Below are 14,085 nucleotides of genomic sequence, written 5' to 3'. Positions count from 1 at the left end.
CCGCACTTACTGTAGTGGCCCTCTTAAATCCTTTCATGAAAATCACACAACAGATGAAGTTGGAAAGGACTTCTGAAGGATGCCTACCTACTCCAATCCCCCTGCTCAAAGGCATGTCAACGACAAAGTTGCTTAGGGCCGTGTCCAGTTTCTAGTTATTGCCAGGCATGGAGACTCCACAACGCTTCTGGATCACCTGTTCCAGCATTGTATCACCCTTACAATATATAACTCAACATGTTCTTTTCTAATGTTTGTATGTATTACAACTTGTACCCACTGCCTCTTGTCCTGTCAGCAGACAGTCCTGAGAAAAGCCTGGCTATGTCCTCTTTATATTACCCCATCAGGTATTTATACACATAACATCCCCCTGTCCCTTCTCTTCCCCAGGCTGAGCAGTTCCAGCTCTCTTGGGCTTTCCTCACAGAAGAGATGCTACAGACCTTTCAGTCATCTTTGCATCTTTGTTAGACTCTCCAGTATGTCCACTGTCTCTCATGTACTGGGAAGCCCAGAAGCAGATGCAGTAATGCCGGTATGGCCTCACCAGGAGTGAGCAGAAGGATCACCTCCTAGACCTGCTGGTAACTCTTTTCCTAATGCATCTAGGACTTCTCTGGCCTTATTCACTGCAAACACACATTGCTGGTTCTTTTACATCTTTTCCACCAGAACCCCCAGGTACTTTTCTCCAAAGTTGCTTTTCAGTTGGTTGGACACTACCACATTCTGGAGCCTCGGGTTGTTCCTCCCCAAGAGCAGGACCTGGCTTTTCCCTTTACCAAACCTCATGAGGTTCCCATCAATTTCTCCAGTCTGCTGAGGTCTGCCTGGATGGCAGCACAACCCTCTGGTTTATCAATCACTCTACAGTTTTGTATCCTCTGCAAACTTGCTGAGGGTGCACCTCTGTGTAAGCACCTAGGTCAGTAATGAACGTGTTAAGCAGGACAGACACTAGTATTGAGCCCTGGGGTACATTAGTAGAGACTGGCCTCCAGCTGGACTATGTGCCACTGATGGCAGCCCTTTGAGCCCAGCAGCTCAGCCGGTTTCCAGCCACTTTCAGTGTTAAACCACCTGGCAGAACTTCATCAGTCTATGAGGACGGTATGGGAGACCATGCTGAAAGCCTTACCAAAATCAAGATACCCAGTGTTCTGCTCTCATCCACCCAGCCAGCCACCTCATCACAGAAAGTCATTGAGCGTGATTTCCTCCTCATAAATCCATGTTACGCTGACAGCTCCCAATCAATATCTAGTCTTTCATATTTGGAAATTATTCTAGCTCCTGTTCTTCACTTTTTCCAATATACTTACTCATTAATAACTGCACATCTACTAACTGGGATAGCCTTAAAACAACTAACAATTCCATGGCACTGCTTAACAAACCATTGATTCCAGACAGGCACTGAAATAACAATGCTCCTCTTTTCTCCACAAATGTATCTAAACTAGTAGCAATGCTGTTGCAGCTGTAATAGCCTAATGATGTCAGAGAAGCAAGGAATACACCCTCCTCCCCACCCCCAAATACACTCGCTACTTACTGTTGGCTGTGAAAATACAAGTTCACCAGACATACCATCCAACCATCTTGCCTATAATAATTTTTCTCAGTTAAACTAAGCATTTTGTTAATAGCATCCTGTCTACGCACCTATTATAATCCCAATATTTTGTCAGACTCTTGACAGAAGCAGCTCCTTCTCTCAGATTTCCCACCCTCCCTGGAACAGAGACAACAGGAATTTCAGGGAGCATCTTGTCCCCACATTTTTTACTTAACTTTTTTCACCTTCTCTCTTCCTTTCAGAAGTGCAGTGAAGACTCATCAGATGCCAAACTATGCTAAGAAAAGGCCTGGGCTTACACTATTGCAGAAGAAAGAATACACAGCAGCAAACCCTCTGCATTCAAGTGATGGTGTACCTAGAAGGCAGGGATCCTTTCAATCTCCATTAAAACTAGAAATGCATCAAAAAATTCTGGCTAGCAAAGAAATGATACAGTTTTCCTGAATTCTGTCCGGTTCTAAACATTCCCAGGTAGTAGATAATCCAGTAGCTGGTTTGGCTAAATGGTTGTTCAGCTCTGTAAGTCTTACAGTAATGGCAGGTTACAGTTGTGGTTTTACACTGTTTTATACATCTAACTGCTTCAAACACACACTAGCATTAAACTGAACTGGAAGAGCACATTACAACAAGAATCCCATATTCTTTCACCAATTTAGTCGTGTACTGCCAAAAAAGAGTCCATTTTAAAAGCGGTGTTGTGCATTTGGCCAGGACATGTCCGCTGTAGTTCCAACAGACCAAGGACAATCATCTGACAACAGTTTCTTGGATACTAATGCTCTCTGCAGCCAAGTGATTGACTAAAATACTTTAAACAAATTTGGACATACTCCCAATAAGACTATAACAATTTCCAGGCAGCTGAAGCCCTGGGCCAACGTTAGTCGACAGCATCCGTTTAAAAACTCTTTCACACTTGTGCAAAGTTAAATCAACTTGGCACTCTCTCTGGTAGGCAATTGTCTCCTTAAAGTATGAGCACTATTCATCCAAGTGAATTGCTGCATTAAGGGGACAGTTGGCTGGCATGGAGAGGACGGGACTGATTGACAATGTGCCTTAGTCACAAAGAAGTTGCAGCAAGAGTTTCTAAAAACCAAAAAGCAGTTAAGACCATGAATACATGAAGCTAGCTGAAGATGACAAAAGTACAGGATGTTTCCAGGAAGATGCTGGTGGTTCAATAAGCTTCCTAACTATGACTAATCTTAAGAAGTTCTTGTGTCTTGTTTTGTAAATTTAGCACCTCAAGTGTTTTGGAGATTTTCAGTTTAGTACTTAACCCGCCAACACCAGCTAAATACTGCAGTAGCAGTTATTTGTGGAGGGGGGTTTTGCAGAGCTATGTATGCTAAACAGCTAGGAGCTCTGTGGATCTGCATTCTTCCCAGGGAGAGGATTTTACTTCACATGTGAAATGTTAATAAAGAAATGTGGAGCAGCACTTAAGGACTCATTCTCAAATCATTCTAAGGAGATTACAATGTTCCAGCCCCCTTCCCTTTGTGAGACTTCAAAGAGAAAGTATAAGAAAGCCATACAGTGCTTAGGTCAAAATAATCACTGGCTTGAATTAATTCACGATTCCAACACATATCAGGAGCACTGAAAGAAACACTTGATATGCAAGAGTGACAAACGATACGTTTTACAAGAAATATAGCAGAGTATTACGTAAGTAATCACGGTATTTGAGTTCATTTTTCAAATACTATTTTTTTCATCGTTTGTGTACACAATATCACTGTGTAGAGCTTAAAAAAAAAAAAAGTGCCAAAGGCACTACTGTCTACTGTGGAGTTCACTGGGATTACTTCAGACACCAGGAGCAAACACACGGGATAAAATCCAGTCCAACTTTCAGTGTAAATGAATTGCCCTCTTCCACCTCAGCCAGGCTACAGAAAGCCACTCAGGATGCCAGCTTGATGCTGAAAATACAAAGACCCCCAAGTCCCATGCAATTTGTCATTTAAAGCCTAGTAAAATTTAAACGGTTTGTAGATCCCTTTCAGCTACTTAAGGATAAACTGCTTTAACATTTCTAACAGTGTATAAGGTGTTTGAGTTTTCTAATTCTTATGCCACATAGACAAGAGAGTTCATAAACAGATTCGAGGTTCTGTAAAATATCTGTAGTCAAAAATAATCAACATCTTATTCACTGTTCAATGCAGTGAATTAGTATAACCGTACTATTGAGTTGGAAGAAGGGAAAGTCTTTGATTCAACTAAACTACCCTAGCTGTTTGAGCTAACAGATCCAATTTCATCGCCTGTAAAGGCAAGCAACACTTCTTTGTCTTCATTTTATACTCTAATGAAGTCTACTTCAATAGAATTGCCTCCCCTTATCCCAGAGGACAATTTGGTCCTTTTGTATAAGGCTAATCCAGCTCTCCCTGAAGTCAAGGGGAATTTTGCACTTGACTTTAGTGTGAAAAAGGATCAGGTCCTAGAACAGAAATGTTACAATTTCTGTGAATAAAAATAGGTTCTGCTTTTCCACATCCTAGTTAGCTAAAAAAGAAAAAAAAAAAAACCAACACCACAACCCCCCCCCCCCCTCGATCTGATGAAACAAACATTTTATTTTTTTTTAATGGAAGTCTAATTTCCATTTCAGGATAAAGCATGTGAAAAATTGGTTTATGTGGCAATTTTTTAAAAATGATAATACAATTCTATTCAAATACTGTGACTGCAAAACTACACTATCTGTTGCATCTGCCTCATCTTTTCAGTTTCAGAGGAACTGAGGGGGAAAAGTAACAACCCCTCAGGTCTAGGAAATACTTTTAAGAGAAGCAACAGTTTAATGGCATGGTTTCCAAGCTGTAGGAATCATGTAGCAGTAACACAAACTTTTCAACTCTCCATCAGTGCTGTTAGGGTTTCCTCAAGAATTTCTTATGCTATGATCACTCCACTGCCTCAAAAGTTTTGGCAGGTTACTATACCTAAATACGATTTGATTCTGTAACTGAAATTAACTGGTTACCTGACTATAATATACTACCTATAGTGCAGTAAACAACATTTACTTCTAAGCATCTGTATAACAGCAAAAATAAAACACAGACCTGCACAGACAAATCATATGCTGACTGACCACGTGCATGTTATAATTGAAAGTTACCCTTCTGATGGCATTTTTGTAATATTTAAAGCAAAGGGAAAAAAATAAAAAATTATATTGTTACATCAATTTTTTTTAAGATCCAAATTTACTGTTTGTATAACCTATACTAAGATAAAAACTTACTCAAACTACATTGTTAGCCATGAAAATTTTAAACAAATTCAAATCGCCAAACAAGGAGAGCTCATTCAAAACCACTAGGAATCAGAATTTGAACACCAGAATACCTAAAGAAATATAAGCTTTTACAAGTGTAGAGGATTGCCTTACCCCCTACTTAATATTATTTCTTACCTGTTCACTGGAATGTGAGAAACATTTGGAGAATCAAAGACTAAAACACAGAGGATACACAGAGTGTCATGCTTGTTAATGTAAGTCACTTTGTATTAACTTGGCTATGGTTTGACAATGTATGCACCAAATTTCAATAGTATTCTGAAGTTATATCAGACCTAAGCTAAAGGGGAGAGGAAGGAGCCCTAGATTAGATAGGCAATGCAAATTAATTCCAGAATATTTAAATACACCTACTTAGTATGAACAAGTCAAACGTTTCCAGGGAAATAACTTCTCATCTATAAACTACCACTTGTCTCATTTTACGTACATCACGATAGCCTGAATCAATTTGTTCTACAGGTTTCTACAGCACACAAGCTAAGAAATACTTCCTGAAATGAAAGGATCGATATCTTTAGCAAATTACATAATATATATAATTATCCAGTAAGCTATTTTGAAAGCTTATCACTTTAAATAACATCAACCACTACAATTCATGAACTGTGTTTTAAGTGTATAACTGTACCTAAAATACAGTACAAAACTCTACCTGAGAGTAAAAAAAAGTAAAACACTATTGCACCTTTGTTTCTAAAGCCATATACAAATCAGCATTTCTTATGTCTTCTGAAGTTGAGAATTTTGTACTTGCATTTTGCTCATTCATGTGAAAAACAAGGAACTAAAACAAAACAAAAAAAAAATCCCCCAAAACCAAACAAAACCCAAAACCACCCCAAACACATAACCCTTTTTTCAGCTCCTACAGAATATTACCACAATTCTGACTTTTCAGGATTAAAAAAGTGTGGCTGCTGAGAAAAGGAATGTACTCAGGAAAATTTCCCCAACTGGTTAGTAGTAACAGCTCAGGAATTATCCTGGTTATCCTTTCTCTTTCCTCCATGAGTAATTGTTTTCAAAATGAGCAGCATATCACTCCATGCTGTGTTTCTGAACAGAGTGTTTAACTTTACTATGAAAACAGAATTAAACATGGGTGTCCACAGTGAAACTAGTATACACTTTTTCTCTCTTCAATGCATGTTTTTCAGTCAGTGACAGATGAGCTGATCTGGCCAATACTATTAGAAACTTTAATAAGCCTTAAACAATTATTTATCTTTGGTATCAGTTAAACCCCCTCCCTCTCTCTGCTTTCAGGACTTTGTCATTCTATTAATGCATCTTCTAACTAGAACTTATGGCAGGGGGGGCTTGGGGGGATGAGCCCAGAAAAACCAAAATAAAGAACATACATTGGCAAAAATCCCAAATATCACATGCCTCAGAAACCAGAGAGCACACTTACAATTTCAGGTACTACTGCTGGAAGAAAACCTGAACGCTTTTTATTTAAAAGAAGTAGAATCAGAGCTGCCATCTGTTGCTGAAAGAACACATTCTGATACTTTCCCTTTCACTATACTTCCAAAAACTTCTACTTCAGACATTCAAAATTTCTCCGGGATGGAGGGAGAAAAAAAGTCCTAGATGGACTTCTGGTCTGATTTACTACAGTCGTTTTTTTAGTAGGCTCTATTTAATGAACATGTGCATCAAACAGGAGAAGCACTGTTAAGATTTATAATGAAAAACCCAAAACAAACATGAAACCCACAAGCCTTCCATCTCCATGCAGTACAGGACAGCCTTCTCACAAGAATGACACACAACTCACCCGGGTTAGTCATCACGAAAAGCAGAGAATGGCCTTTGCCCTACAGATCTCACCTAAGCCTTGCACAAATATGTATTAGGAAAAAGAAAAAAAACTTGATTTTTTTTTTTCAGGTTCACTTGTCACTGAAATATTGTAAGATTTTCTATTAAGAGAAATTATCTGCAAGTGTGTAAACTGCACTATTACATGTTTCCAGCTTCATAGTAGTGCCAATATAAGTTCATATCTCTAAGGATATGTGGAATGCTTCAGCTGAACTTCAGCTAATCACAAATACCAAATAAACACTATGTATCAACACAAATACCAGTAGCAGTAAAATATTCTGCTGGTACATTGCGTTTTCAGTGAGAGAAGTTATGGGAAAGGGGACATAAAACACTCGCTTTTATCACAATAAGCTTTCCTCCCATTTCATCTCACCCTTGCTTAGCCCTCACATGAATATAAATGTCACGTCTTTACAGATTTACAAAATGTGAAGCTTGCTATTAGGTTTTGGCAGATTTTTAATTTTTAAGATGTTTTTAATTTTTTGTACCTGAAACATTACAAATTTTGGCTGGTAATATGCTTCTGAAGATCTTGGTTTGGAAATCAGTAAGGTAAGGTTTTAATCACAAACTGCACCCGTGCAGAAAACCAGAATGAGAATCAAGACAAAGAAAGGAGATACAAGAGAACTGAAAAAATAACTTGGAAAATGTACTGCTAAACTTATTGGTTTATGTTAAACACTTTACAATGAAATACAGGTCTCTGTATTTATGTTTAAATTTCCTTCCTCAACCAGCTCTTTGTATAACATTTTCTTTCCCACAGTTTGGCAAATGAATGCTAGTTTCTGATAAATGTAATTTTGAAAACAAGAATAATTTTTAGACATTAATTCTACATTAATTTTTTAGTGGAGCATACTTTGACAAAAGCCTTAATAGTGTTGCGCATCTCTGAGGCACATGTTCAGTAAGTTAAGCCTACTGGAAGGCCAGTTGTTATGAACTGGAGCAGAAGTCCATCTAGCCCAAACACCTCTGAGTCAGACGAGAGGTTCACCACTGGTCCCTGCCATCCAAGATGCTGGGCAATACTCGATGCTCAGGAAGGGAGCCTAATAATTAGGAAAGCCTGTGGCCACAGTCCTTGGCACAGTCTTCTGGACTTTGGGGGGTACTGTTGCTGGCAAAATAGAGTATTTATGTTGAAAAAGCCAAGCTGGTAAAAACCAACCAGAAACAGGAAAAGTGTGGAAAGGAAGAGCACAGTATACAGAAGGACTTTAGAGATTTTCGGGGTTTTTTTTATTCTTCTGTGGTTACAAGTGTTGGTCATGACTTTAGTTTCCAGTAAAACATTCTTGAAAAGCAAGAAGATACACATAACAACTCAGACCTGTTTTTCTTTTATCACATTTTAAGCATAAATATTAATTTTGTTATCTAACCATACTTAACTTATTAAAACTGGATTGTTCACTATTAATTTGTTTTGTCTTCTTTTCCTGGCTTACTGCCAAAACAGCTATAACGATATACAATGTGCCCAAGAGAATCACAGTACCCTTTCATTACTGTTTAAATACCTCACATAAGCACTGCCTTTTCTTACAATCATGAGGGCATTAAGTAGGGTTGAAAATTTCAAAACCTTCAGTCCAGATACTGTGTTTTAGTTCCTGAAGCTGAACTTTATGCCTGCCACCAAAAGGTTTGACTGAACCATGGAAAAACATTTGGAACGGGACTGAACATGAACACCACCTTCCACTCTGACCCTTCTTTTGCTACAGGGCCTTCAGTCCTGGTAAGCATATCCGAAACCTGGCTGCATTTATGCTCCGTCATTCACATCATGAATAAAGCATTATTACTGTCTCAGTTTTGCAAGATTAAAAGGTGCTTTGGGCATGTGCAAACAAAGGAAATTCACCCCACTGAACCAAAGTCTTCCAATATGAAGACTGACTTTCCATGTCTGATTAATGCTACAAAATGCTCCTGAAAGTTTCCTCAAAGCAAAGTTAAAGACCCTCATCTACAAAGATTTACTTATGTGGGTGTGTTTACTCAACTCCACTGTCAATGGAAGTAAATGAAGTTACTCGCTTTTGTAAGCCTCGTCTAGTTGATCCTAATGTCTGAACTGAAGGGGTGGTTCAGTGTTTCTAAAGAACCATTTATTTTTTCCAGACTTCTTTAGACTTCTGGCGTGAAGAAAGCCACAGAAACATATATCTTAAGCCACAGCTGTTCATCCCCCTGAAGTACCAATTTAAAAGACAAATGAGTTTAAGTTCAGTAGCACCATCAGAATTCAAAATTTACATAATTTTTTAAGGTACTGATGTAGTCAACATAGATACTTACTAGAGTTTCATGTAACACTATTATAATAGCATTTGCCTTCCAAAATTACAAAGATAAAATACAGCCAGGTTAACAAAAAAAGTTGTCTAATGTACTATGCAACATCTTAAAGCACCCAAGTAGCTGAAATACAGATGATGCCAGTCTGAGGTTTTAGTGATCATTACTTCCTGGGCACTCTCCTGTAACATTACCTAAAACTACAGTCAACTAAAATTGAAACAAAACTCCAGTCTCAGCTGTAACAGCCAAGGCGACCTTGGATCCTTTCAATGTTGATCCCTATGGCAGCACCCTCCTGGGCTGTGGGGCTTGGACAAGTCAGAGCTAATGAGTCCTTGCAGGAGACCCCTCAGCTCAAGACCTCCTTTCAGCAGAGCAGGACTTTGACCCAATGACTTTTGGGACACGGTATGAAACCAGGTACTCTATGCAGGTGCCTATCCAATGTGACAACAGAAAAAGCATCTCCCATCCTATTTCCAGTTATTCTTTACATTTTTAAAGAGTATGTGTTTAAATCTAAAGGGAACAAAACTCATGCATAAGTAATAGCATTTACTTACTAAATTTCTGGCATTAATGTTACTGTCATTGTGATCTCTGGTCCTACAATCAGCCATGCATGTTCACTTTACCTAAGGGTGCAGTCCTGCTTGTTTCAGTAACTTGCTTTTGTGCCAGCCTCTGTTTTGATACATGGGCATCAGTATGGATAAACCTTACAGGTGGAAAAGGCAGTAAGAATGACCTCTTAAAACCAAAAATTAAACTTGTCCTACAGTTAGTTGACAGCACCTTTGCAATATGACCTTTTCCCTAGCAAACCCAGCATACACATGGGAATCTATTGAGGTTTGCCTTCAAAACCTGGCAATTGATACCACAGTCCCAAACCCTAAGGCCCTAAGTCATTGGTTTGAACGCAGCTGGGGACTGTAGTGATTGAAAGGAGTTACCATATACTGCAACCATAAAGGAGTTTGGATTAAAAAAAAATAATTAAAAAAATAATAATAAAAAAAAATAGTGGCTACCACATCATAAAATCCATCACTATAAACCAGCATCCTACTGGCATTCTCAAGGAAAACAAAAATGCAATAAATTCTGAGAATGAGCTTATCTACTTGGAGGTGGTTCCTCCAAGGCAACAACTAAACCATTCTGTTACAGAAGTCTGAGAAACTACCTTTCTCACTAATCAATCCGTTCTGTCAACTAGCAGAGGACATCCAGTACTACAAGCTCAAAACCCTTCATGAAGGCTTCACAAACCACAGATTCATGGAAGGTGTCTTGTTTGAAAAGGGCTGCTTGGTGTGATGCAGCACAATAAGGACATGTTCCTAAAGCCGTCTTTGTGCTAATACTGACACCAATTTTTAAATTAACATCAAGGTAGCTTACTCAAACTGTGATCAAAGCATGAGGCAAAACAGTCGGATCCAAGTAGGGAATACAGATGAAAGAATGTATTTCTTTTAACCAACAGATCGCACTAAGGAATTATCTATTGAAAATATACAGCTTTTGCCCCCAGACAGTGCAGAGAGAAAAGTAAAACCACGCAGCTACTTTGTCTGTAACATAAACTTTGACATCTGCCACACCACAGACTTTCATATCACTGTCACATGATGGACATAATTTATTGGAGCAAACTGAGTGCTGATTTCATTCTTCAGGAGCAGCAGAAGTATGCAAAGCTCAAAATTAAGAATATTCCTCTAGTGCAGAAGAGCAGGTCTCTGCTCTGTTACATGAATAGTGATAAAAAAACCTAAATTGTGAATTGCAGGCTTTCAATCAATCTGTTACAAAGTACACAGCACACTAAATACTTACGAAGTATTTTTCTAGCAATTTCAAATAACCTAGCAACTTAAATTTTCTTTCAATTTTGTTCATTTGTTTCACAGCCAAAAAAACCCTGTTGTTAGGCAATAAACATTCCCCTGAAAATCTCTCTTTATAATACAAAATACAGATCTAAGCTACTTTAGGTTCACTGCTCTCATTCCAAATGAAGTTTTTCAAAGAGCGGTATTGGTGTCCAGATATTAAAAACTTCTCGAAAACTGGACCAGTAGCTCTGTGAGCAGCAAGACCAGGGAGGCCCCATTTCCTGCATCAATTTCCAGCTCAAGATAAGTGTTGGCATGAACTCTCCAGTGTGCCGGTTATGAGTTCTCTCCTACCTGGCTTCCTTACTTTCACAAATTTTGTAGAAATTGCTCACCTGGGAGACCTCTCCTGCCAAATTTGTCTCAAACAGGCTAACAGCCAGAAGAGTTACTAGAGCGGCTGAGGGCACAGAGACACTGCAGTTGAGCTGACCCTCTTGAGGAAATAAAGCTGCCGCACCTCCTGAGGAAGTAACAAAACTCGTGGAATAACCACTGGTGATCGCTGCTAACTACTGTCACCCTTTCACATGCCTGCTATCGCTGGATCTTTTTGCTTGAAATTTAACAGAGCATCAATGCTGCTTTCCTGCTCCCATCACAAATGCTACCTTGTCATGAAATTAACCCCAACACCCTGGCTGTGCAAAACATCTGCGTAACCCCTGCTCCATGCCCATGTTCAGCCAGAACCTCCTATACCTGAATTTACATACAGGCATGCAAAAGTCCACTGGAAGTACAAGATTTTGTCGTTTGGAAAGGAACAGTTCTTACAGCTATGAAGCCTGCAGTTATAGCAAAACTGTTCTACCCACTGACAGAGAAACTGCAGGTGCAACTGACAGGGCCATTTTATTAGAAATCCCTCCTCAAAGGCTTACTGTCCAAAAGCAAAAGAAAAAAAACTCTGAGGTAAGCTTTTGTATCTTGCTTCCCTGAGTAAAGGTCAATTTCGACTGAAATTTCATACAGCTATGAATTATCAAAATCAAGACAATACACTTTTCTTGGCAACATACTCCAAGTTTTACTCTGGTTTTGGAACATTTTGCCAGGTCAAGTAAATCCAAACATTCACTTTTAAATTAATGACTAGCCTCTGCTTAGGGTTTAATTCAGCGGGTACATCTGAATATGCCTCCTTAATCACAGGCGGTTCGAAATACTTCTAACCCCAGTTTTGCCAGTGTGAAGTGGACTTTACCCACATACATAGCAGTATTTGTTTGGTATGGACCATTCTGAAATTAAGTCAATAAACTTGTATATTTATAATACTGCACAACAGAGGAGAAGACGCTCTAACCCTTGGCCTGTGGGATGCACTAACTTCACGCAGGGCAAGCCTGCAGGTCCACACAGCGCAGAAAGTTACGCACAGCCCCCACAGGCACAGGGGCCTCTGTGCATGTCCAATACATTTTGGTTTCGCCGTATTAAGACGAGGAGGCATGATGAACTGCGATGATTGAACATTTAAATTAATGACTCAGAAATTTTAAAGCAGCCGTGTTCCTGCACGACGCAGGGACACAAACCAGCACAGCGAGGGGAAGAAAACCAGTAATAAAGGGAAATAATTCCGCGCAGGCCAAGCTACAGCGACTCGAAAAGCTATTTCCCGAATTTCGCCCCTTTACGCCCCGCTGCCCCCGGAGCCGAGCCAGGACAGGAGCCCCAGCGCGGGCGGTGCACGCCAGCGCCGGGGAACGAGCAGCCGCCCCGCGACCGCGGCAGCCCAGCGGGAAGGGGCCGAAGGGGAGCCCGGCGGCGGCAGCCTCCCCTCACAAACTTACTTCCACTCCGCCCGCCCCCCGCGGCCAGCCCAGCCCAGCCCAGCCCAGCCCAGCCCCGGGCGGCGCGGAACGCCGCGGCTCCCGCCCGACCCCTCAGCCCCGCGGGCGGGGGTTCGGGCCCGGAAGAAAGTTGCTGAGAAAGTTTCTTCGGAGGAAGGGGCCGGGGGTGCGGGACGCTCCCCCCCACACCACCCCCGCCTCCCGCGGGGCCGCCCAAAGGGGAGAGGCCGGGGCCAGGCGGCCGGGGCCTAGCGCCTCGGCGGGCGCCGCTGCCGCCGCCATCGCGGCCGCCTCTCCCGCGGGGCGGGGAAGCGGGGACGCGGCCGGGTCCTCACCTGCCTCTCCTCGGCGTGGCGGGTGGGAGAAGGAAGGGGGGAGGGAAGGAAGCGGGACCCCCCCCGCTCCTCCCGGAGCCGCGGCGACCCGGGGAGGGAAGGGGGGAGGAGGGGAAGGGAGGAGGGACGAGGAGCAGGAGGAGGGAGCGGGGCGCTCCGGTGCGTGCGGGAAGCCGGAGCCTCGCTGCGGGAGGAGGAGGAGACTTCCCCGCCCCTACGGTCGGGCTCTCCGGCGGGCACCACGGCTCCTCCTCTGTGGCGTGCTTCCCCCCGCAGCCGCCCCATGCGCCCCGGGGCAGGCTCGCCGCGCCTCCGGGCTGGGGCAGCGGCTCCACGCCCGATCCGGAGGCCGCGGGGAGGAGCCGGGCTGCCCCCGCGGAGCCGGGCTGGCGGTGGCTGCCTCCTTCTCCTCCTCATCGTACTCCTTCTCCTCCTCCGCGCCGCGGCACACGGAGCCAACATGGTGGAGACGCGGGGTGGCGGGGAGGGAGCCGGGGCTAGGTCGTGGGACCCTTGTCGGGTTAAACACGGGGGGCTCGGTGAGCCTCTCGACAGAGAAGCTGCAGCCGAAGGATCCCAGTAGAGGAGCCCTTCTGCGTGGCGTGAGAAAGGCGATGAAAAATAACCAGGTGGGCTGCGGCTTAGGCTTGGTGAATTTCATGTCTCTGGGTCAAACATGCGGAGGATCCTCCCGAGGTGTGGGGGCCGCAGGGACCGAGGCGCTGGAGCGGCGAGCGGGAGCGGTGCTTGCGGCTCGGGGAAGTCCGGTGCTGCCCCGCGGAACAAGCCTGTGGTCGTGACACAGAGCACAGACAAAGCCTACGAGTAACGCCCCAGTAATTCCGTGGTATTTTGTGTTACGGGTTTCCCACCCGTCGCCATTCCAGAAGTCAGCGTTTAGCGAGTTAAGAAATAAAAATCGGTATTTATGTCAAGGTGGGCTTCACAGAGAAAGGTCGTTCAAATGCAATCTAGCGTT

The 14,085-nt window shown here is 42.5% G+C and overlaps 1 protein-coding gene across 1 annotated transcript in view; it reads right to left on the bottom strand.

Annotated features, from left to right (window-relative positions):
- Positions 1–13,412, bottom strand: part of YES1 (YES proto-oncogene 1, Src family tyrosine kinase) — a 51,329-nt gene extending 37,917 nt beyond the window's left edge. The window contains exon 1 of the mRNA XM_065668086.1: positions 13,107–13,412. The gene's annotated coding sequence lies outside the window, so the exon portion shown is untranslated. The remainder of the gene's footprint in view (positions 1–13,106) is intronic.
- Between the last annotated feature and the right edge of the window lie 673 nt (positions 13,413–14,085).

Source organism: Lathamus discolor, chromosome 2, assembly GCF_037157495.1.
Source record: "Lathamus discolor isolate bLatDis1 chromosome 2, bLatDis1.hap1, whole genome shotgun sequence".
NCBI classification, from domain to species: Eukaryota; Metazoa; Chordata; class Aves; order Psittaciformes; family Psittacidae; genus Lathamus; species Lathamus discolor.
This window is presented reverse-complemented; position numbering and strand designations above follow the sequence as displayed.